Consider the following 22,282-nt stretch of genomic DNA (forward strand, 5'->3'; position numbering starts at 1 on the left):
TCTTAATGGAGAAGGAACCCGCATGAGCTCAAGAGCAGCTGTCCATTCATTAGCCGGTGTTTGTTTTCACAGCTTGTTTGTTTGTTCATCGCTGTGTTTTTGCACCTGCAGTGCAGACATTTAGGGTCGCGAGAAAGGTTCCCGGGTTCAGAGGAGGACGCGCTCATAATCAGAAACAGGAGACACTGCAGCACCAAAAGAGGATCTTCAGAATGGAGATAGCAACCAAAGCTATGCAGCTTTATTGTCATGTTCTCATAAACTACAAGCATTCTTTCATGCTGGGTCACATCAGGAATGTAAACTGGAAATGTGAGTGAGTATCTGTGTGACAGACGTCACTTCCCTCATTCTATAAAGATAAGTTGCTAGCATCATAAGAAACAAAGTGTCATTTTTGTTTTTAGCATAATAAAGTAACTATGTTACCTTGAGTAATGTATACATCAAATATGACTTAAAAGAAATTTGACTTTGTAATTTTATGCTTCAAAATTGGGCCTCTGTCTCTTTAAAAACTCCCGCTCTTTCTGAAACTACACCATCAGGAAGCCATCACAACATCACTCCTCTGTTAACCCTTTAACAACATTTTTACTAGTAGATCGTATGAGCTCACCGATTGCACCATTCCACCAGGCGTTGGCTAATTGCTTCTGGCTAGTCTGAAGGAGCTGAGTGAGGGAGTCACGGGGGAGGGCTGTTCTAAGAGGCGGAAGTTCAGAAGCTTGGAAACTGCAGCTCTGAGGAGGAGCTGCGCCTCGAAGGCGGAGCTAGGTCCACCTAACTGTTTTGTACAGCTGAATGGATGCCATGGAGATCAAAGGATATCTCAGACATGCATTAAAGAATCAAAGCAACACTCCGGGCATGTTTTTGATGAGGGAATAACATTAGAACATGATGTAAAGTTCAAAAATATAACTTTTAGCAGTTTTATATGTTTGAAACCAGAAGCTGACATATATTGAATAAAAACCATAAACAAGCCCTACAACTCAATGTCTGAAGTTAAATCGGACCAAACTTATCTTGCTTTACTTCAGTTAGAAAAATTATTTCTTTTTGCCAGAATAATGCAACAAATAATAAATCAAACATTAAATGTTTTGGGTCAAGCCCTTTTAGATTTCCTTCCACAAGCTTCTCATAATAGTTTGCTGGAGTTCTGGTCCATTTTTTCCAGACAGAACCTGTGAGGGGGAGGGGGAGGGTGACGTTCATCTCTGAGACACAGAAAGCTCTCCTTCCTGATTGGTACGATTATTGAACATTCCCATCATGTCTATACTTGCATAAAATACTTTGAACTGATGAACACGCCACCTTCAAGCAGTAGAAAGTTGTTCCAAGGGATGAACCAGACTTTTGCAACTGCACAATTCTCTTCCTGGTATCTTGACTGATTTCTTTTGAGTTTCCAATCGTGTCAAACAGGAAGGCAGTGGGTTCCAGGTGTGGCCTTGCATTACACCATCACTGGTGTGCCAGTCCATCATGAGAGAAAGCCCATTTGCTGGGCTTTTTCTCGTCAAGTTCTTGCTGTTAAACACATATTAAATGAAGTAGCGACTGCATACTTGAACATGGCAACATATTACACACGTTTGTTTTATGGATTTATCTGCACATGTTCATGAAGGAGGCCAAGTATCCAAAGGGGGCATAATTGGGGCAAAACTCTGACCTATTTAGCAGCAAAGTACTTCTGATACAATCCTTGGCATCTGTAGAACATGCACCTGCTGGCATTAGGATGAATCAAGGTTAGAAGCAGTTTGAGGCATATTTGCAACTTTAGTCTTAAAGGGGGCAAAGCCCTGCGTCTTTACAAGGCAGATTGCAAATGGCGCATCGGGATGTAAACATTCCTAATCACAGTATCAAGGTACAACACAAACTTTTTCAAGAAAATTATTAAATCAAATCATCTTAAAATGATGAATAATAATTACAATTAATTTGTTTTAAGCATTTTCCAGTGAAGACTGTTTTACGACTGATTAGGTTCTTCAGCACCGGATAGTCTGCAGAGGTAAACCTTGAATGTGGCCTTTGCCAGGTAGCTGTGAGTGCGCAGAGCAAGAGTTCTCCTCTTCTGTTTGTCAACAACAAAAAAATTATGTTCCAGCAAATCTTTCATTGCTCACCATAATGACCTCTCGTGGGTTTCCAATTAAGAAACAACACATTGCATTTGAGTGTGAGCTCACGCATGTTTGTGCCACACAGGAACTCTGGAGAGAAGATTAAGAAGCTCTAATCTCCCGCAGGTTGGTGGCGGAGCACAGTGTGTGTGTGTGTGGGTGGGTGTGCGTGTGTGTGTGTCCTTTGTGCAATGATAACAGCTACCACCTGATAAGCAGTAGCTCGTCTCTCTGGTGTGTCAAGATCACTGATGTTACACCACAGTGGAAGCTCACTGTTGGCATGTCTGCGTGTGCGGGTGTAACGGGAAACAGCAGGAGAGCGGCCGGGTTCGGAGTCGAAGGTTCAACACCAAACAAAAAAACCAACAAAATGCACAAAAAGAAATAAATAAATAAAAAAATGACCCGCTCCTCTCCGGCTTCACCTCCTCTCACTCCCTCTGTGAATCCCACGTATATAATTCAGTAGCAATTTTGTTCTTCTATTACTTCTGTCCTCCCGCCGCACGGGGAGACACGATGAGATATGACATTTCATTTAGGTTTCCCCGCCACCTGGCACCCCCTCCTCTCTCCGAGAAATAAATAAATATTTCATTAGCGGGGGCTCGGGGAGACAAAAATAAAGATGCGCATGCACATTCTCGCTGCATGGGGAAACCAAAGCACGCGTCCTTCGACGGCAGATGGAGAGGCGGCGTGAGCGCGTTTACGCATTCACGCTCACAGAGCCGCCGTCCGAAAAATAATCCGCCTTTAAATACCTCTGTTACACACACACACACACACCCACACACACAGTCAAAAAAATAAATAAAATTGGTCAAATTTATGATAAAAAATTGTAAAATACAGACAGACAATTAAATCCAAAACATTATATGAAGGTAGAAAATACATTGAAAATACATGCCACAACTCAACTAATATGTTTTAAGTCATTTTTACAGTTCTGAACTGTTAAAGTGACGATTGTCAAAATATTATGAGGTAATGTCTTGTACATTACTTACTACTTACATTACTACGGTAAAATGCAGCCGCTTTTACTGCAAAATATACACATTTTACTTTCACACAAATCCAGACGTGGGTCCAAATTAGGGACCAGTGCAAAACAATCTGTAATATTTGTGTTTTGAAAGAGGCAAGACAGATAAACAATGACGATAGGGTATCTCCCTGTGCACCTCCTATCATCCCGCCTCTCGCGTTAGACTTCTTTATCATCCCCCCCTCCAACTCTATTGCTTTTCCCTCACAATCTCTTCCAGGTCTCACCTAGAGACTCTCGGCTTTATTGTCTTAATTAAAACAGAGCCTGTTTAATTATTTTAATCCACACTACTGTGCAACAGGGACTCCAGAGGAGATGGAGTGCAGCAAGGAGGGATGGGGGGAGAGGAAAAGAAGGAGGTAGTCTGGGAATGGGGGTGAGGAGGGAGGGGAGCCCTGACATTTCAAATTAAACTCTTCCAAGTTCAAAAGCAAGAGTTCTTATCGCGTTTCCTTTCATTCATTTTCCTATTTCTGCCCTCCGTCCCTCCACAAGTCCGGCCCACTCTCACTGATCTCGTCGTCCACCATCCACCTCTCCTTCTTTCTCTCTCTCTCTCTCTCTCTCTCTCTCTCTTCATTTCCCCACGTTGCTTATTCTCATTTCTTTATTCCTCCTCCTCATTTTCTTTTTACTACCTTTGAGAGATTAGCAGTTTGAAGAACGCCCTTGTTGAGAGCCCTTATTTCAAGACTGGGACATCAAAAGAATCTGTGATTATTACAATACCACATGGAGTCATGTGTGTGGGTGTGTGTGTGTGTGTGTATCAAAGTAAAAAAAAATAAAATAGAGTTGTGTTATTTTTTTTTTTAATCCAAACACTCAGCAATATGCATACAGATGCCCTCACATACCAAGCTGTAATTCACACCTGGCGGTTGCAGTCAAACCAAATCCATGCTTTTTGATGCGTGTGTACCTACTTCAGCACGCAGTTTTACAACACAGATCAAATGCATGGTCAGAAAGCATAAAAAGGTCATACTGCACTGCAAAAACACAAACTGTTGCCAAGTATTTTGGTGTAGTTTTTGTACAAATATCTTAGTACAATTACAATAATACAAAACTAACTTAAAAGTACTACAGTAGATCCATTGGCAGATTATTGCACGTGTGGGAAAAATGTCTTGTTATAAGTGAAATAATATGGCAAAGGAACTGGAACTTAAGGAATTATTGTCTTGAAACAACTTCGTTTGCTGTGAAGCTATTTGTAAGGCAGTTTGGTCTCATTTCAAGTTTAATAAGATAGTTGCACTAAAAACTTGTAGCTGGTTGGTTGGTTGGTTGGTTGGTTGGTTGGTTGGTTGGTTGGATGGATGGATGGATGGATGGATGGATGGATGGATGGATGGTGGGTTTGTTGGATGTCAATGGGCTGAATGATAGATTGGTTGATTTATAGGTTGAAAGGATAGTGGATTCAAGCGTTGGATGTGTGGTTGGATGGATGACAGTAGGCTGGATGGTTGGATTTAGTGGCTGTAAAATGCAAACGCTCTGACTGGATCAAACATGTCCGTACTCAGCCTGAAGCAGAACGGGTTGAGGTTTACACTTCAAACTACAAACATTTCTCTACAAGAAAACGTCTCTATGAGAGATCGGGAATGAAGCGGTGCGCTGGGTTTTGTCCCCCGGTGAGAGGAAGAGAGGAGAAGCGGCGGTGTGAGGGTCGAGGAGGACAGAGCGGAGACAGATAGGAGGTGGCAGGGACGGTGGGGCCTAGAGCGGCCACAATACATTACATAATTTGAGCTCCCACTTCTGCTTTTCTTCCCATTCGGCTTGTGATTATTGTGACCTTGATGCAGCCGCAGCCCGTCCTGCTCCTGTTGAACTCTGGGTAATGAAGCCAGCGTTTACAAATTGAGAAATAAACACCTGGCTCCCTGGGAATGGTAATGGGCTCGGTTTCTGCTCCACACCCATTCACATTTCCACTGTCCCCCTCTCCCTTTGTCATCCTCACACTGACTCTCTCTCTCTTTCACATTTCTGCCCCTCTCCTCCTCCTCCTCCTCTTCTTCCTGTTCCTGTTTCAGCGGGGAGTCTAAACTCCCCAGATTTCCAGTTTACCTTCTGATTAAGGAGTGAGTTGAGCGTTTCTATTCCCTCTGTCTCCCTCCTCCGTTCCATCCCTCATTCATGTGCTGCCACGGTAACTAGCCTATTATCTGACAGTTCCACTCCACTGACCTGCCCAATAACAGCTTTCACATCCCTATAAATGCCCCTGAGAGAGCAAGGGAGAAAGACACAAGATGAGTTAAAAAAAAAAAAAATAGTCCAGCATGCGTGTGTGCAGGGGTGTGTGCGGGTGTGTGTGTGTGTGTATGCGTGAACCCAAGAGATTGCCGCGTGTTATAAACATTTACGCCGAGCTAACAGATCATCTCCGAGATCCGGGGATTGGTCCGACTCCCCCCGCCCCCGTCCCCCCGGCGAATTGAAAGCCCAAGATTAGCGAGATGATAGCTTTTCAGATTGGCAAGGAAACACAGAAATGAGTTTCACCTGGTGAGTTTACGGAGGTTAGATTGGGACAGTTAAACGGCAGATAAATTGATGGTTCTCTCATTGTCTCTCCGACAGTATAGTGGCTAAATCTATTAAACATCAGCAAACCATTTCAGCTGCGGCGGGAAGAGGAGATAACGCGTCAGGAGGAAGAGGAAAGAGAGGGATTGGCGGAGGAGAGAGGTTTAAACAAACCACAAATGTAGGATGTTCGTGTTATTGTTTCTGAATAAAATCTAGACTAATATATAGTACATATTAATACTAATATATATATCTATATATACTAATACGGGGAGTGTTTACATTACAAACTTTGCTAACCTTAAACGAAAACTTGTTGTTTTCGTTTATGGTTAGCATTTAGCCATTATCCTTAAATCAATAAGTCAGAAGATACTCGCTGCGTTTCCACTACAAATGTGCACAAAACTTTGTCAATATTCATATTGATGTTGAAAAAAAACACACAATTTCACAATTGTGGTGTTTTCATTAAGTAAGAAAACGCAATTAAAATTACATGTGAATACGTTTGTTCACGTGATAAGTCGTTAAAACATCATGCCGCCGAGTCCAAATTTTTCCTATATCTTCTTCGTGGCTTGTGCCAGTGGCAACGTTCAGTTGTTGATCTAGAGTCTCTTGTGATGTGAAAAAAGTATTTCTATTGCAGATTTGCGGAATAGATCGATTCTGATGCAGTCGAAAAACCACCTCATGTTTAGCAAATGTATTTTTGAAATGTCAGATAGTGCAATAATGTATGGTCAATGGAAATGCTGATTATAACTTATTGGTTTATGGTTCTTTGGGGGAAAAAAAAGTAATTTTGGTAGGCCCTAGACTTTTTTCACTTGAATTTTGTTATTTTGTTGCATGGTGCTCTGTTGGTTGAAGTCTTTTGGGCTACTTCGTGTTGTCAGGCCGGTTCTATTTAAGTGATTTATTGACTCGATAACTCCGTTATTGTAATCAGGTCTGGTTTGTAGCTACTAATGGAACGCAAAGGTTTTGCCCCAGGGCCGGGTCAGCTTGGAAAATGTTTTCTCTTGATCAATAAAACTGCAGCTTTTATTTACTCGGGTTATCTAGTACGACCGTATCAAACATGTAATTGTGATAAAAAAGGATGCCAGAAAAAAAAAAATCTGTAAGTTGACATCACCATAGCATCATTGCTATGGTGATACACAGACTCGGGTAATAAGTACATGGTAGACTTTTCTGAAATGTCAAATTATGGAAGAGGATTAGAGATACTGAAACAGGAAAACAATTATGACTTTGATCTCAGAAAATTGGAGTCAGAATTCTGAGAAAAAAAAGACAAAACTGAGATTAAAGTAAGAAATCTGAAATCAGAATTTGGGGGAAAAGGTTTGAGTTCAACCTTTTCAATTCTCTTCCTTTAACTATCCTCTTCCGTATAAAACAACCAAAACGCAGTGCCTGATTTTCCTTCCCATTCGTAATCCAGAACTTCTCTGTGCTGGTCTATCACACAAAACGCTACGAAAATCTTCAAAGAGGCTCAAGTGTCGGCAACAATTAGTTTTCCTCATAATTCTCCAGAAACTGGGTCTTTTTGGTCGGCTTTTTTTTTTTTTTTCCCTTCACCAGATTAACACCGCTTTTTGTCTCATCTTACGCACAAGTGTTAACGCCAGTCCAGTTAAAAAGCAGAAGAGTGCGTTGCGACGTTGAAGAGTTTTATTTCGGGAGAACAACAGGTGACTGATTGCTGTAACAGTGTAAAAACCGGAAGGTCCATTCATTACGCTGTATGGGGGCCAATCCACTGGGACTCTCTGGAGAAAAAAACACATGAAGTGTATATGTCAGCGAGCGTTGACAGTGAGGAGGAAAAGGAGAACAGAGGACCCCCGTGTCTGGGATGTTTTTGAGACGCTCTGAGATGAAAAAGGTGAGAAGGGCCGCAGGAACAGATTCCCATGATCCCGTCTGACCTGACCTGGGCCGGGCTAGTCCTGGGCGGCGGTGACGGCGAGAGTTTCGTGTGTGTGAGTCGGGGTGAGGGGGGGAAGGAGTTGGCTTCTAGAGGGCTGATTGCTGTAAACAGCGCTACTTGAGGGCCACTTTTTTTTCTCTCTCTCCTCCAAAAACGAGGTTTCTTTTCCCTCGACTGCTCTCGTTTCATCAAGCATGCGACATTACAGGAAATCATGTCTTTAATGAAGGCGGCGTCGCGGCATCACGAGCCAATCACAACAGCAACAACAGCAGCAGCAGCTCAGGAATACCAAATCTAATCTGTGGCTGTTTATGAGTTTTCGTGTGTGTGCATCTGAGTGTGTTAAAGAGGAGATGATAGTTCAGCGAGCATAATAAACCCTGAACCAATCACGTATCACTTTCATCTGGGGATTTTCCAACATCCTTCTCTCTAATTGGCTATCATGTAATGCCTTCTCCCTGAAGACCTTTCTTGCCTTTCATTCATCATTCAATCTCCCTCTCTCTTTCACCGTCTCTTCTTCAAACCTCCTTCTTCCAGTTCCAGTCTTTCAGTAGCTGCGTTTTTCCATTGACTGCACAGTTGCGCAAATTGAAAGGATGAAAATAAATTTGCTTAATGGACAAACTCACGTTTTTCGGTAAAAAGTTTTTGTGCTAGCATGAGGTGGTTTTTCCAGCCGTATGTAAATAGATGTATTTCACAAAACTGCTGTTGATCACGAGTCAAAAAGCATCTCTGACACTTGAGCCTCTGGCTATTGAGGCTATTGATGTATTTATTGTCTTCATTAACGTCAAAGGCTAGATGTTACTACTGGCGGAAAAGACAAAGAAGATGACAGGAAGTGATAGGAGGATGATGGCGTGTTTTTTTAATCAGTTATCACATGAACAAACTTAGAATTGAATTATGAAAACATCTCATGTAATTGTTTACAACGGTCACTGGCATGATTTGTAATGACTTACCGTGTGAACAAGCTTATTCACGTGTGATTTACATTTCATTTATTTAATTGCGAAATTGGGTATTGTCAACGTTACCCGAGTGGCGACAAATATTTGCGCACATTTGTAATGGAAACGCAGCTACTATCACTTCCACTCTCCCTAACTCTCCTCTCCTCCACAGATGTCCCGCTCTTTCTTTGCGTTGATCTCCAACCCCATATAACTCATCCTCGTGTCTGTTTTCCCCCCCTCGTCTTCCTCTGCCTTCTCCCCGTTCCTCCCCTCGCGTCGGGGGGAGGAGGAAGTCATTGAGTGTGTAATCGCTTGGTTACGGTGTGTCAGTCTGCGTCTGAACTCACCATCTGTCCTCTGGGCTTCCGTCTGGGACCGCAGACACAAACACACTCCTGCTCTCGCGCACGCTCGCGCGGCAGAGCCAAGGCTCATTCACACCACAATATGATGACAGCTGTATCACCCACCTATTGACATGAGCTGTCAGAAGGGCAGTGACTAACATAACACATTTTGACATATCCCACTCACACAGGCGGGCCGACGCTAGGGCTCGTGGTTCGCTGTGAGTTATGATTGTTCCTCAGCCGCGGCCCAGGCGCAGTTTGACGGCGCCTGATGTTTAGTGACATGGCGGCTATGCATCCAAAGGGGGATAGCATGTGTGAAATGATGAGAATAATTCCCCTGCGATTGATTTTTTTTTCTTTTAAATACATCTTAGGAGATGCAGTCAACTTTCTATTAAAAAAGTTTTGTTTTTTTAAGGAACAAGATATTTTTTGTGGCTGTTTGATCCAGGTATCGGTACGAAGTGCTTCGTGAACATGTGATCAGGTTAGTAAATAACGGTAAGAGTATAAAGCTAAATAAACTTGCCATACACATTAAAGATGGGTTATGTAACTTATTAAAAATATATATACATGTTACATATTTCCTGAAATTCACACTGTCATGACATTATAGTGAGACATTAAATCTGTCAAAAAATAAATTAAATAAATAAATAAACAAGGTCCTCTGCCTTTTCCTAATGCTAACTGGAAACAACCAATCAGAGCCAGAAGGAGGGTCCTACCGCTGTCAGACACCCTCATGTATGCACTGCTCTCTGCTATGGTGCAGCTTAGCAGAGACTCGTTTCAATGTTGCCATTAAGTTTTTAGCAGCCTCCTTGATCGATCTCTATTTTGTCTTTTTATTAGTTAAAGAGAAATTTCTCTTTAACTTAAACAGAGCAATTACAATGTAGGATGAAACAGGCTTTACTTTATCAAAATCGACGCAGCCCAATGAAATCAAATCAGCTTGGCACGATTTGTTGTCAGCTTTGATAAATGGCTCGTTCACATTAAAACGCCGCTTTAAGTGACAGACAAGTTCATCAACGCAAGATATGAAGAAGGGAATAACGAGACAAGGTTTTAAAACATCAATGCTGTAACAGTAAAACCAAGCCAATGAATTTTTTGACCCGGACAGTTCTGGTTCTGAGGCAGTTCTTGCCAAATTTGGTCTATGAAGTTACTCATCTCCAGTCGTCGTCAGGTATCGTTTTGCCCAAGTAGAAAATCGAAACGCATTTTAAAAATGAGGTGAGGAGCAGCCTGAGTTCTCTTAACTCTGTTTGGATCTTTAAGCCTTTCGGTAATTTCTATGCACCTTAAGCACCGAGCGAGCAATTACTGGCTGACAGACTCATCAACAGAAAGCCAAAAAGACATCGTCTCCCTGCAAGTGAGCATGTGCTGACTTTTAGTCTAAGATTAGAGGAGACAGCTGTTGCGCTCCAGTGAACAATTATCGGTGATTGTCGCCGCTGCAGCGACTATTAACCTTCGCCGTACGTGCGCCCGTCTGTGTCCGTGGGCAGGAACGAGTGCGTTCGAAGACGTGGCGCCGCAGAAGTGGGCCGGCGCTGCCGTTCCGACATGAGAGCGAGCACAAAAGAAAAGAGAAAGGCAACAAGAGGAAACACAATAAAATTCTGTCCGCCGTACTGATAGGCAATCTGAGAATATGTGCATAACGAACCAATTATACCTCATCACAGCTGAATGGGAGTAAAAAGGCATTGGTGCATGAAATAGTCTATTATGATAAGAATTAAAATAGTCTATCAGCATCAGATCTGGCGTGATAAGAGCTAAACAGTCAGAATGCGAATGCTGTACTCAATTGCATCCTTTGATTTATCCGTAAGGTTTCACATCAAGAGGAAAATGCCTGCCAGCGTGGCTCATTTAAAGCAGCCCAAACACGGCTTTGATCACATTACTCTGAGAAGAAAAGCAGAACCTTCACCGTTTCCACAGATTACATTTTTGAAGTATTTAACATGTAAGAGTTAAAGAGTTAAGGGGAAACTTTACTTCTGGAATGAAAAAGGCCCTATGATACACACCCCTACACACGCCCGCACACACACAAAATACTTGCATAATGATATTAAAAACCAAACTTTACCCAAAGCTGATGAAGGTTTGTTTTTTTTGGAGAGTCTTATTTGCTCTTTGAGCTCGATTCGGTAGGATTTTGAATTAGTTAAGATTTAAAACCTTGATTCAAATGTTACATTTTTACTGCTTCTTTTCCACATTTTAAAGCAAACAGGACACACTATTAAGTGTTTTCCTGGCACACACTATTATTTATAGTACAATCAAGTAACAATGTTAACTTCAGTTGTTAGAAAAGTGCTGTACATATAAAATATTACTAAAACGAAATTCGACTTCCTGATCTAATGTCATGAAATTGGGGCCAAGTCGCTCTATAAACTCCTGATGTATCTGAAACTCTGCCTTCAGGAAGTCATCAAAATATCGCTTGAACAAATCAAGGCAACACTCCAGGTATGTTTTTGATGAAGGAATAACATTATAACATGATGCAAAGCTCAAAAAAGTTAATTTTACATAGTACTGCCCCTTTAATGCAAATCGGTGTACTGAATCTCACTCAGTTTGGACTCTTGTTCCAATTCACTAGGATCAGTCCGGCAGGCTTTCATTCAAACGAGTCAGTAAACAGAACAGACGTTGTGAACGATGACACAACTTTGATTTGATTTTCTGCGCCGTTGTAGAATTGTAGTCTGTCGGTGCTTTTAGCCATGCTGGCGAAGGAAGTGAACGAAGCTGTTCAGTCTGTGTTGGTCACGCCTTCAAATATTGAATTAACATCAACAGCCGCCTCGTTTGTTCTTCACACATCTCTTGTGGAGGACGGTTGTTTATGACACAGGAAACTGGCAACGTCACGGACAAATATTAGCGATTGGGTAAACTTCAAAACAGAGGCCACGCCCCCAGCAAGCAATTGTTTCTCAATAGCCAAGAGCCCAGGCCCTCTGGGCGAAGTGAGGTTTAGAACAAGCGGTTGTTCTAAATGGTTGGATTTTATCAGGCCAGCAAATCAACCAAGTTGCTTCAATGTGCTCAAAGTTGTGTACAAATGGAAGAGGTGGATGGTTTTAAAGGTTATTTGAAAGAAAGAATCAGAAATAAAATCCAGCACAACAGAGATCACCTAATTAGATTTAATCTCAGTTTAAAGTAGGTAAGAATTGGTACAATTTATGTGGCAAACAAAATTTCAGTTATTTAACTAACGTGCCTTGCAAAAAAAAAAAGAAAAAAAGAAAAAAAAGTCAGGAGTCATGAACTCTTTCACATTTTGTCACATTGTAACTAAACCACAAACTTCATAATGTTGTACAGGAATACTAACACTAAAAGCTCATAAATACAAAACTAAAATACAAAACTGTAATGTTGTTGCATCGCTCAACATTACAGTTTGTCCTTGCAGAGGAATTCAACCCCATTTACCCTGATACCCATAAAAAATATCTACAGCTTAAACCAACAGCCCTAAGCAGTGAAATAATCAAGCTGTGTGATGTAATGTCAGAGTAATAGAAGTAACACAGCCAGGTAGGGACACATGAAATATGGAAGGTGTTCTTGTCAGATGAATCCAAAGTTAAACATTTTGGCCTTAAGGCAAAACTGTTAGACTGCACACCATTCTGACTATACTGGACCCTAAAACGTGGCTCAGAGTTTCTGCATGTTTACCCATGATAGATGCTAGCTAGCTAGCAAGAGTATGTCAGCAGTGAGTTACCTGTAGCCACAAACGTCTCAAGTTGCAGATTGTAATGAGGATGTCTGACATAAAAGTCTTTACAGGAAAGAAATTTTTTTTAAAATACTATATTAAATATTCCTCACCATGGACTGAAAACGCGCTCGAAGTCTAGTCTGACTTTTTATTTTCCAAACACTGGCTGGTATTGATAATCAGGTTTGTCTTAGGCAGCTGCATGTAGGAGTCAGATTATTATCTTTATGTTCAGCACAATTGTGTATGTTGGAAAATGTTAAACTAAACTTATGAACTGATTACCATATTACTCAGGTAGTCTTTTGCAGTACTTAGGTTAAAATACTTACATGTTTATGCATTTCAAACTATTTGACATTCCTCACCCAGTTCCTTATTTTTCATCTGGAGAAAAAAAACTATTTTGTCACCCCACTGCGACTAAAAAGTCAAAGTAAAAAGTCAAAACGTTGACCAGTTGACCTATAAACTAGCTACAGTTGGAATCTGTAGCTAAAAACTAATTTGTGAACAAGTTCAAATGGTGTGAAAACCTTCTAAAGGTGTGTCCTACTAAAGGCACTTATGTCATTTTCCTCCTCAAAAATGGTTAAGAAAAAAAAGTTTAAATTGCTCATTTCTAAATTGCTAACACCTATGTCAAACTATATCCCCTAGTAAACAATGGTAATAAGTTGTTCTGATGCAGGGAATAATCTAAACTGTTCAGGGCAGCAGGCTCAGGTTCAGGGTTGGTACCCAGATTGTTTTCGTACAAAACCTTTTTACAAATATTTCAGAATGTAGCTTTAAGCCCAAATTTACATTACAGCCCCAAAAAAATAAAAAAATATTTTCTAATGTGACACGCACTATGGAAGTGACAGTTGAGGTATAATTAATACATTGTACTTCAAAAGGTATTTGATCATAAAAGTGAAATAATGTACAAAGCGCTGTCCAAGAAAGAGACCAAGAATCAGGAGTCATGTAGCCTATTTTTTTTTTTTTTTATTCTAGTTTTTTTTTTTTTAAGCTTTTGCATCTGGATACAATTTTCTCTTCAGCACAGCAATGATCCAAGAGACAGAGGAAAATGTTTCCTCCAGATTAAACATCTCATCAGAGCGAGAGGAGCTTTGGGTATCGCTAGTGTCTTTAAATAGATAAATAATGTGGAACTTATTCAAATACGTAATAAATTGTGACATATACAGTACAGACCAAAAGTTTGGACACACTTTCTCATTGAATTCAATGAGAAAGTGTGTCCAAACTTTTGGTCTGTACTGTATATTCACGCTACGTTATGTTTTCTCCACTTTGCTCAAATCTTATTTCCAATAAATAAATGAAAAAAGGGTCCTAACGGTCTGCTTCTTAAAATTGTTCACGATCAAATTTTTCTGTTACAAACAGCACTGGTCTTTGAGAATTCAACACTGTTTTCTGAGTGTAATTTTCATAAACACACGTATATGAGTAAATGTGTAGATTTACTCTAAGCGCATGTGTAATGTGTTATTTGATTTTTTTTTTTTTTTTTCAACAGTTTTGTGTGATCTCTTTCAAGCAGTCATAGTGGTAAAAGAGGCAGATTTGGACATAAAGGAGGAGCAACATTTTGCTGAATCAGCTAATAATTTACAGTAGGCTGTAAATGTATTAACAACTGAACAACTGCTTCCGTCTTTGTTGTCTTTTTGGTAAAAAAAAAAACAACCAAAAAACAGTAAATGGGGTAAGTAAAATATCAAACAAGGTTAATAAACAGTTTTTTTCAAAACGACTATTTTGAAGGAAATCGTCTCATATGGCAGAAAAGACAAAAACATTCAAATGTCACATGTTTTTCCAATACTATTGCATCAGTTGTAAAAAGAAATGATTAAATATATTCACACGTTTGATGAAATCTGATCCAGGGTAAAAGTTATCTTCATTCTTTCATTTCTGTACATAAAACTTCCACCATTGCAAATTAAAAGTGTGTTTTATAACAAACAAACAACAAAAAACAACAAAAAAAAAAACTACCTCAGGCAGTGTTGAGAAACGGGTCATTTCTAACAGTCATTGATTTATATTTTTTAAGTGTTTCGAACAAAAGACAGATTATTATAATCCCAGAATGGTTTCACTCAGGGTGCCAGGCTAATTTACACCGACATCAAACCCTTGTTATCATAAAAATTTGTGCAAGGAACACAAATAAGTTGTTCTGATGCAGATGCGTGTGTGTGATAGATGGCCACTCCGGGTCTGACAGATGCTGCTGAATCACTCAGCCACGCCGGCCCGGCTGGTTGTCGGGGGCAACCCTGTAAATCTGACATTATAGGCTGTTGACAGGAGAAACGGTTGTTATCATAACCCACGGTGAGTTACTTTGAAACACACACATCCCTCGAGTTTCTGCCACGGCATGAATATGGCATTACACGAATGCACACACACTGAAAGTGAGAATCAAGGTTACTAGAGTTAACTGAAACGAACCGAAACTGACATGGAGAAAACATTTTTGTTAACTGAAATAAATAAATATGGAAACGGGGAAAAAAAACTATCCTAACTAGAGCTATATTCTGTGTAAAACTAAAATGTACTAATAGTACGTTCAGTCTGTGATGGCAACGCTTTTAAATATTGAATTAATATTAAGAGCCTCTTCATTCGGATCAGCACTTCTCTTTTCGCAGTGGAGGTCGGTTGTTTACGCGCAAAACATATCTGGTAAGCTGTCGCACTGGCGCACTGCATACGTCACAGGCAAACGTTTTCAAAAAAAAGAAAAAAGTCAAACTTAAACAGAGTCTACACCTCCAGGAAGTAATCGTGTCTCAATGTCTGAAAGCCCAGACCCTCGGAACGAAGCAAATAATGTAGAACAGCGGTCTGGTTTTTACCAAGTTAGCAAATTGCTGTACTCTGTACTTATCCTGGCGCCGCGTACGGTAGTCCACAAAATGACGACAACAAAAGTTTGGAGGAAACGCCAGAACTGTTTGGTTGTTCAACAGCGATTGAATATGTTTTTGGAAAATGCTATCTTCTGTTGAGTATTTGATACCCAGTCAATGTGTACAAAATCTTAACAGTTTGACTTTTTGAATTCTTCCCCAAAAAATTTACCAACGTATAAAAAAAGAAACTACAACTAATAAAAACTAAACAATATTTAACTGTCAAAAATTGGCAAAGCCACTCTTAAAATTGCTGATTTTAACAAAATGGGACAACAAAATAACACTATAAACCTTGCGGGTATACTGTGGTGAGAATATGCACGAGGAGGCTTTGGGAGACCGTAGGCCACGCGACGTAACGGCGAAGGTGTCCGTGTCGGTGCTGGCGGCGGGAGGCGGGCGTATCTCTGTGTTTTGTGTTTTGCGATAGAGTTAAGTGATGAGTGTGGGAAACCCCGAGACGAGCAGGTCACAGGAAACAAGATATCTTACCTGGCCCTCGCTAAGCTGCACCATGAAATCTTCTGTGCCCTCACACACGCACGCCCACACGCACACCCCAAGTTTCACACTCCGCTATGCTTCCACCGTCATTTTCACAGTTTCAACTTTTTTCGAAAACCAACGTTTTCTCTCTCTCTCTCTTTTTGTGTGCGTCTGTCTTCTGCTTTCTTTGTTTGTCTAGCTTTCTTCCCCTTCTCTCTGGGTGTTCTAGTAGTAATGGACTGTGCTGTGGGAGCAGCAGGAATGGCCATTACCATCCACGGATCACTGGCAGAGTGGACACAGATGAGAGAGAGAGAGAGACAGAAAGGGTGGAAGGAGGAAGACGGGGTGGTGGAGGTCAAAAAGGTACCAGGGAAAAGGGGAAATGAAAGACAGGAAGACGGGAGCGTAATGACATACTCTTATTATAATGAAGTCATTCTGCAGCGATTGTGATGACGGAGGATTTCTAAGTCGTAGCTTTGTTAAACCGCTTGAAGGATCTGATGCAAATGCAGCCTCTCCCCCTCTGAGACACGCTGCCGCATGTGATGCATTTCTCTTCCTGTGACAGGATGTGGATAGAAAATCTAAACGAGGATAATAAGAAAAAAAATAAGAAACAGAATTACTGGTGCTAAGAGAAAAGATTCATGTAGGTGCTTTTTACGTCATTCAGAACTGAACTACCTGGTCAGATTCTCGCTGATGACCAATGACCTGTACTGGCAGCCTTGAGAGGTTGCCAGTGTTTGGCTTTGCAATGTAAGTGAATGACTGATAAAATGTTTCTGTCACATCTTTCTTTCACAGATTGTATTCCTATGTTCATTAAAGATGTGTAAAAAAAAAGAAGAAAAAATGAGTTGTGGGACGCAAAAAAAAAAGTGGAATTAAAGCGGCAAAAATTTATGTTTTTTATATTTCTTACAACTTGTGACGGCGTCAAATGAGACAAATAATTTGTGGGGGGGGAAAAATCTAGTTCCTCTTCCTCAATTTTCCCTTGTCCTTGAGTTCTTCAGCTCATCAGACCACATATAAGCATTAATATCAATCATTGTGAGGAAAGCATAACAAAACATAGCAGGTCTCAATATTTTTGTTGAGTATTCCATGTCATTCAGTTGTGGTAATGGAGATAAAGCTGGAAGTACTGAAAAAATGTTTCCCACAGCAATAATCTGGTAGATTTGGTGAGGATTTGTCATATTCACATCACACATGTTTACATCTCTGGAGCAAATGAAATCTGTTCTTCTGTTCTTTTTGTCATACAGTGATTATGAAAGCAATGTCATTCTGGTAGTAAACAGAGTAGAGGGCACTCACTTTAAAGAGAAAGGAAGAAAAAATATATAATAGTTTTGTTGGGTTGTTTAAAAAAAAAAAGCTCTTTGATCATTTTTTCAGCTATGTTTGCTTTAATCTTGTCAAGATTAATTCTCCAAAAATTCAAAAATAGCCTCATCAGCTATCAATCTGACCCACTGTGGATTAGTTTTCATGTGGTATGAATAAATTGATTAAAAGTACCTATTGCCAGGTTGTGTGTTGTAAAATATACTATTAGCATATATCGGATGTCCTCCCATTTAGCATGCTAAATTAGTTTATATCCACCTTTTTTCTGTATCCCATAATGCTTTTTATGAGAGGAGTCACACTGTGAGAGCTCTGGTGGAGTCAGCTGCACATTGTCTGAAGAAACAAAAGCAAACCATCGTCCTTCAACTACTTCTTGTAGTCTTCTTTGATTTTTTTTTGTCAGTAGTAACTTCCGGTTGTTGATCACATGACTTGTGTGATGCAAATAAGTGTCTCCGTTACAGTTTTGCGATATACATATATGTCAGTAAAAAAAAAAACTCCCCTAATTTTCATTGTTGAAAAACATGTTTTTTGGGTGTTAAGCAAGTTTGTTTTTGTAATTTCATGATTAATGGAAAGGCAGCTACTGTGTCGCGAGATGTGTTTCCATTTCAAATGTGCACAAAACGTTGCTGCTTTTCCGCTAATGTTGGAAAAACACAATTTTGCAATTGCAGTGTTTCCATTAAAGAGGAAAAGTTGAAAATTACATGTAAATAAGTTTGTTCACACAATAATTTGCTAAACAAAACTTGCCACGCATAGCACTTCCTGTTGTCTTCTTTGTCTTTTTCGCCAGTAGTAACATTCAGCTGTTTCCCATTGCAGTTTGGCAAAATACACCTTTTTAATTTTTTTAAGAAAAAACTACCTCATTCTACCAGCACAACGTTTTGATCGAAAAACGTGATTATATTTAAAAAAAAATTTTGCCAAAATTGGCATGTTTCCAAATTAGTTTTTTGTAATTTCAGTTTGCACAATTCCACAGTAAATGAAAATGCAGCTATTTTCTTGTCAAGCTGGACAAGACACTCTTGTACCACCCCACTCTTATTAGAAAGGAAAGCAAGATCAAAACATCCATTAGCCAAGCTGGAGTTTGAGGGTCAAAAGGAAAGAAATGCAAAATTTGAAAATGGCACAACAACAAAAAAGAAGAAACAAACTTCCAAAAACATTCCACATCCAAAAAGTAGCGTGGTAATGAGAGAACTTGTGCAGTCCTTGTCATTTTGGGCTCTAGCGTGAGCCACAGCAGTGTGGCAGGTTGTTTCGGCACTGACCTTTTTGTTGTAACACCCCACACACACACGCCTACGCACACCACCACCGACCCCCAGTATAAAGGGAAGTGCCACACAAAGAGCTCTATTAACAGAGAAAGCAGATATAATGGGGAAACAAGATGGGCCTGTAATGGGGACAGGCAGGGCTGTCAGCATGCATAATGTAACAGTCATGTTAAAACAACACTGGGCTCTGTGCACCACCCCCAGCCCCCCACCCCACCCCTTCAAACACACACTCACACACACGGAAATCGTAGCAGCCCAATATGAAAAACCCAAGTTATTAATTCATAGACCGGTCTTCATCTTTGAAATATTCTCCAAGCACAGTGCACATTTCTCTTGCAAGGATGGGAATCATTGTTGTGTGTAATTATGGAGACAATGTTCTGAGGGATTATCAAAGAAGTAAGGGGGGTGGGGGGGGAGATAAGAAAGAGGCAGATGAAGAGGGTGCGGGGGAAGAGAAGAAAAGGAAGTGGAAGGGGATGGAGAGGTAGTGAGAAGACAGAGACGAGGATGGAGAGAGGAGGGGAAAAGATTACCCCTTCTCTGTTTGTTAAACTAACGCCGCCGCTCCCTTCCTCCTCCTCCCTCGTTCCTGCGCTCGCCGTATTAGCATGATAAAGACGTGGTGAAATAGGGCAGCCAGCAGGTCTTTGGACACGGAAACAATGCTATCGCCAGAACAGGCGTCTGTACAGCCACCGAGGGACTATACACACACCGACTCTCACGCACAAACATACATGTACCCGCCGATATAAACCCAAACATGTAAACACACACAGTACTGTGGATTACAATGCCCAAGAGGATTTGAACAATCCAAGGTAGCGTACGGTAAAGTCTCCAGGTTGACTTCTGAACACGATGACTGCAGGTGTGTCTCGTTTGGATTCCATTTGTGCTTTGAAAAATATGTCTCCCTTCCAGAAAAATCAGAATAGGAATTCATTATCAACTCTTATACGTATCTCAATTAATTATTCAAGTCACAATTAAAACTCGCTGTGGGCTTGTGCTAAGTTGCTCTTCAATTCTGTCCAGGGACAGTATTGTGTTTTCCAGGCACGTAGTGTCATCTTATAGCACAATCAAGTAACTATGTTACCTTCAGTACTTATGTGTTTTTTATATATATATATAAAATATGAGTTAAAAGAAGTCTGATTTCATAACTTATTGCCTTGAAATTGGGCCTCTATCTCTTTAAAAACTGTACTTTCTGAAACTCTGCCTGCAGAAAGTCATCACAAGATTACTCCTCTATTAACCCTTTAGCAACATTTTTACCAGTGCTTCACTGAGAAGTAGCTCCTATAATGAGCTCAAGAGATGTGCAGTTCCGCCAGATGTTTGCTAATTGGTGCTGGCTAGTCTGAAGGTGCTGAGTGGGGAAGGCTGCTCTGTGAGGCAGAAACTGCAGCTCAGAGGAGGTGCTTTGTGTCAAAGGCATAGCTAGACCCATTCAGGCATTTAGCATAGCTGAATGGTTGCCACGGGAGATTAAAGAATTTCTCAAACATGCATGAGAGACTCAAGGCAATGCGGGCATCGAGTTGTGGAGGCACCAGTCTTAGCAGAGAAGACCAGACATCCTCTCCCTCGCTCCAGCCACTTGGGTCAGCTCTTCCAAGAGAATCCCAAGATGTTCCAAGGGTAGCCAAGAAACATAGACCCTCCACCGTGTCCTGAGTTTTCCTCTAGGTCTCTTCCTGGTGAGATGTGCCCAGAACATCTCACCAGAGGTCTAGTAGGCATCCCGTCTAGATACCCGAGCCCCTTCAACTGGCTGGTCTCGATGTGGAGGAGCAGCAACTCTATTCTGAGACCCTCCTGGATGATCAAGCTTTTCACCCTATCTCTAAGGCCCTAGACCAGGGGTGGGCAACTCCAGGCCTCGGGGGCCGGTCTCCTGCAACTTTTAGATGTATCTCTACTTCAACACACCTGAGTCAAATAATGAGGTCATTAGCAGGACTCTGGAGAACTTGACTGCAGTTAGGAGGTGGATTCAAGTGTTTTGGAACATAGAGACATATAAAAGTTGCAGGACACCGGCCCTCGAGGACCAGGATTGCTCATCCCTGCCCTAGACACTCTGAGGGCACCCACAATCTTGTTCTTTTGGTCATAACCCAAAGCTAAAGACCATTAATGAGGGTAGGAACATAATCGACTGAAAAACTGAGAGTTTCGCCTATTGATTCAGCTCTCGCTTCACCACGACAGATTGGTACAGACGTGGTGACTGTACCATGACTGTACATTCACAGCAAATGCCACACCCTCTCATTTGCACCATAAACGAACGACTCGAGTTCGTTTGAAACCAATCCAAGACCACCTCTTCCAAACGGTTTTGGTAAGGCTGCTTTGATCCACACCCTGGTGCTGTATTCACATTTACACAAATGGACCTCACTAAGGAGTGATGGGAGAAGAACCAGTTAAATTTAACTAATTAAACACCAGACAGTTTGTAAACTAGTATGAAAACATCCTAGTTTATAAACAAGGAAGAGAGATTAAAACTTGAGTTTGAGTATTCACAACTTTAACAGTGGCGAATAAAAAAATATTCTTAAATATATTTTCAAAGAATACATTTTTGTCCCACTTTCTTGTAGATTATTGCTTAAGAATCTTTCTTATCCATCCATAACATTCATTGGTATTGATTAATAACTAGATTTTCGGGGGAAATCAACTTCATCCAGCTAAAAACCCTCACACACATAAGTGAACACAATCCTCTCCTTCATGGATGGTGCATTTCCACAGATCTGTAACTTCCTGTGGGTCAGACACAGAGCCACGGCCCTGTGGGACACCAGGCCACCCCGCCAGTGGAGCCCCAAACTGAGGCTCAATTCTCCGTTTGCCTTCCCCTCTTTTTCTAAAGAAACAAAAAAACAGTACGGGTCACAGAAGGTATACATGAAAACCTGACCAGCAGTGCACACAGTGGCACGCTGCACTGGTCTGGATGTAAACAGACGATATGGAGCAGCATGGATCACATGCAGCTCGTCAGGCTGTGATGGTCAGCCAGCCAAAACTCACACACTCGGTTCACTCATCATGTTCACACACAGGGACACATTTTCCATGAAGAAAAAACTGGAAGAAATAAAAGAGATGTAAAAATAAGCTGCCGACGTGTTAACGTACACAGAAAGATTTTGCGTTCAGATTCACAGGATCCACTCAGTGAACTGCAGCGTCAACAAGATTTTACATTATTTTACTTTAACCCCTTAATTTCTACCCTCAAGATGATTACATGTAAGTCAATAGCTGCGTTTCTGTTTACCTTGAAGTTGCACAAACTGTGATCATGAAAATGAATTTGCTTGATGAAAACAC

General features: G+C 40.9%; 1 long non-coding RNA gene across 1 annotated transcript; it reads right to left on the minus strand.

Annotated features, from left to right (window-relative positions):
- Window positions 1–453: 453 nt before the first annotated feature.
- Window positions 454–20,228, minus strand: LOC116720623 (uncharacterized). Its single transcript, XR_004339430.1, has 3 exons — window positions 20,199–20,228; window positions 18,247–18,253; window positions 454–597 (listed from the first exon to the last, which is right to left on the minus strand). It is a non-coding gene; the product is annotated as an uncharacterized LOC116720623 (long non-coding RNA).
- Between the last annotated feature and the right edge of the window lie 2,054 nt (window positions 20,229–22,282).

Source organism: Xiphophorus hellerii, chromosome 5 (assembly GCF_003331165.1).
Source record: "Xiphophorus hellerii strain 12219 chromosome 5, Xiphophorus_hellerii-4.1, whole genome shotgun sequence".
NCBI classification, from domain to species: Eukaryota; Metazoa; Chordata; class Actinopteri; order Cyprinodontiformes; family Poeciliidae; genus Xiphophorus; species Xiphophorus hellerii.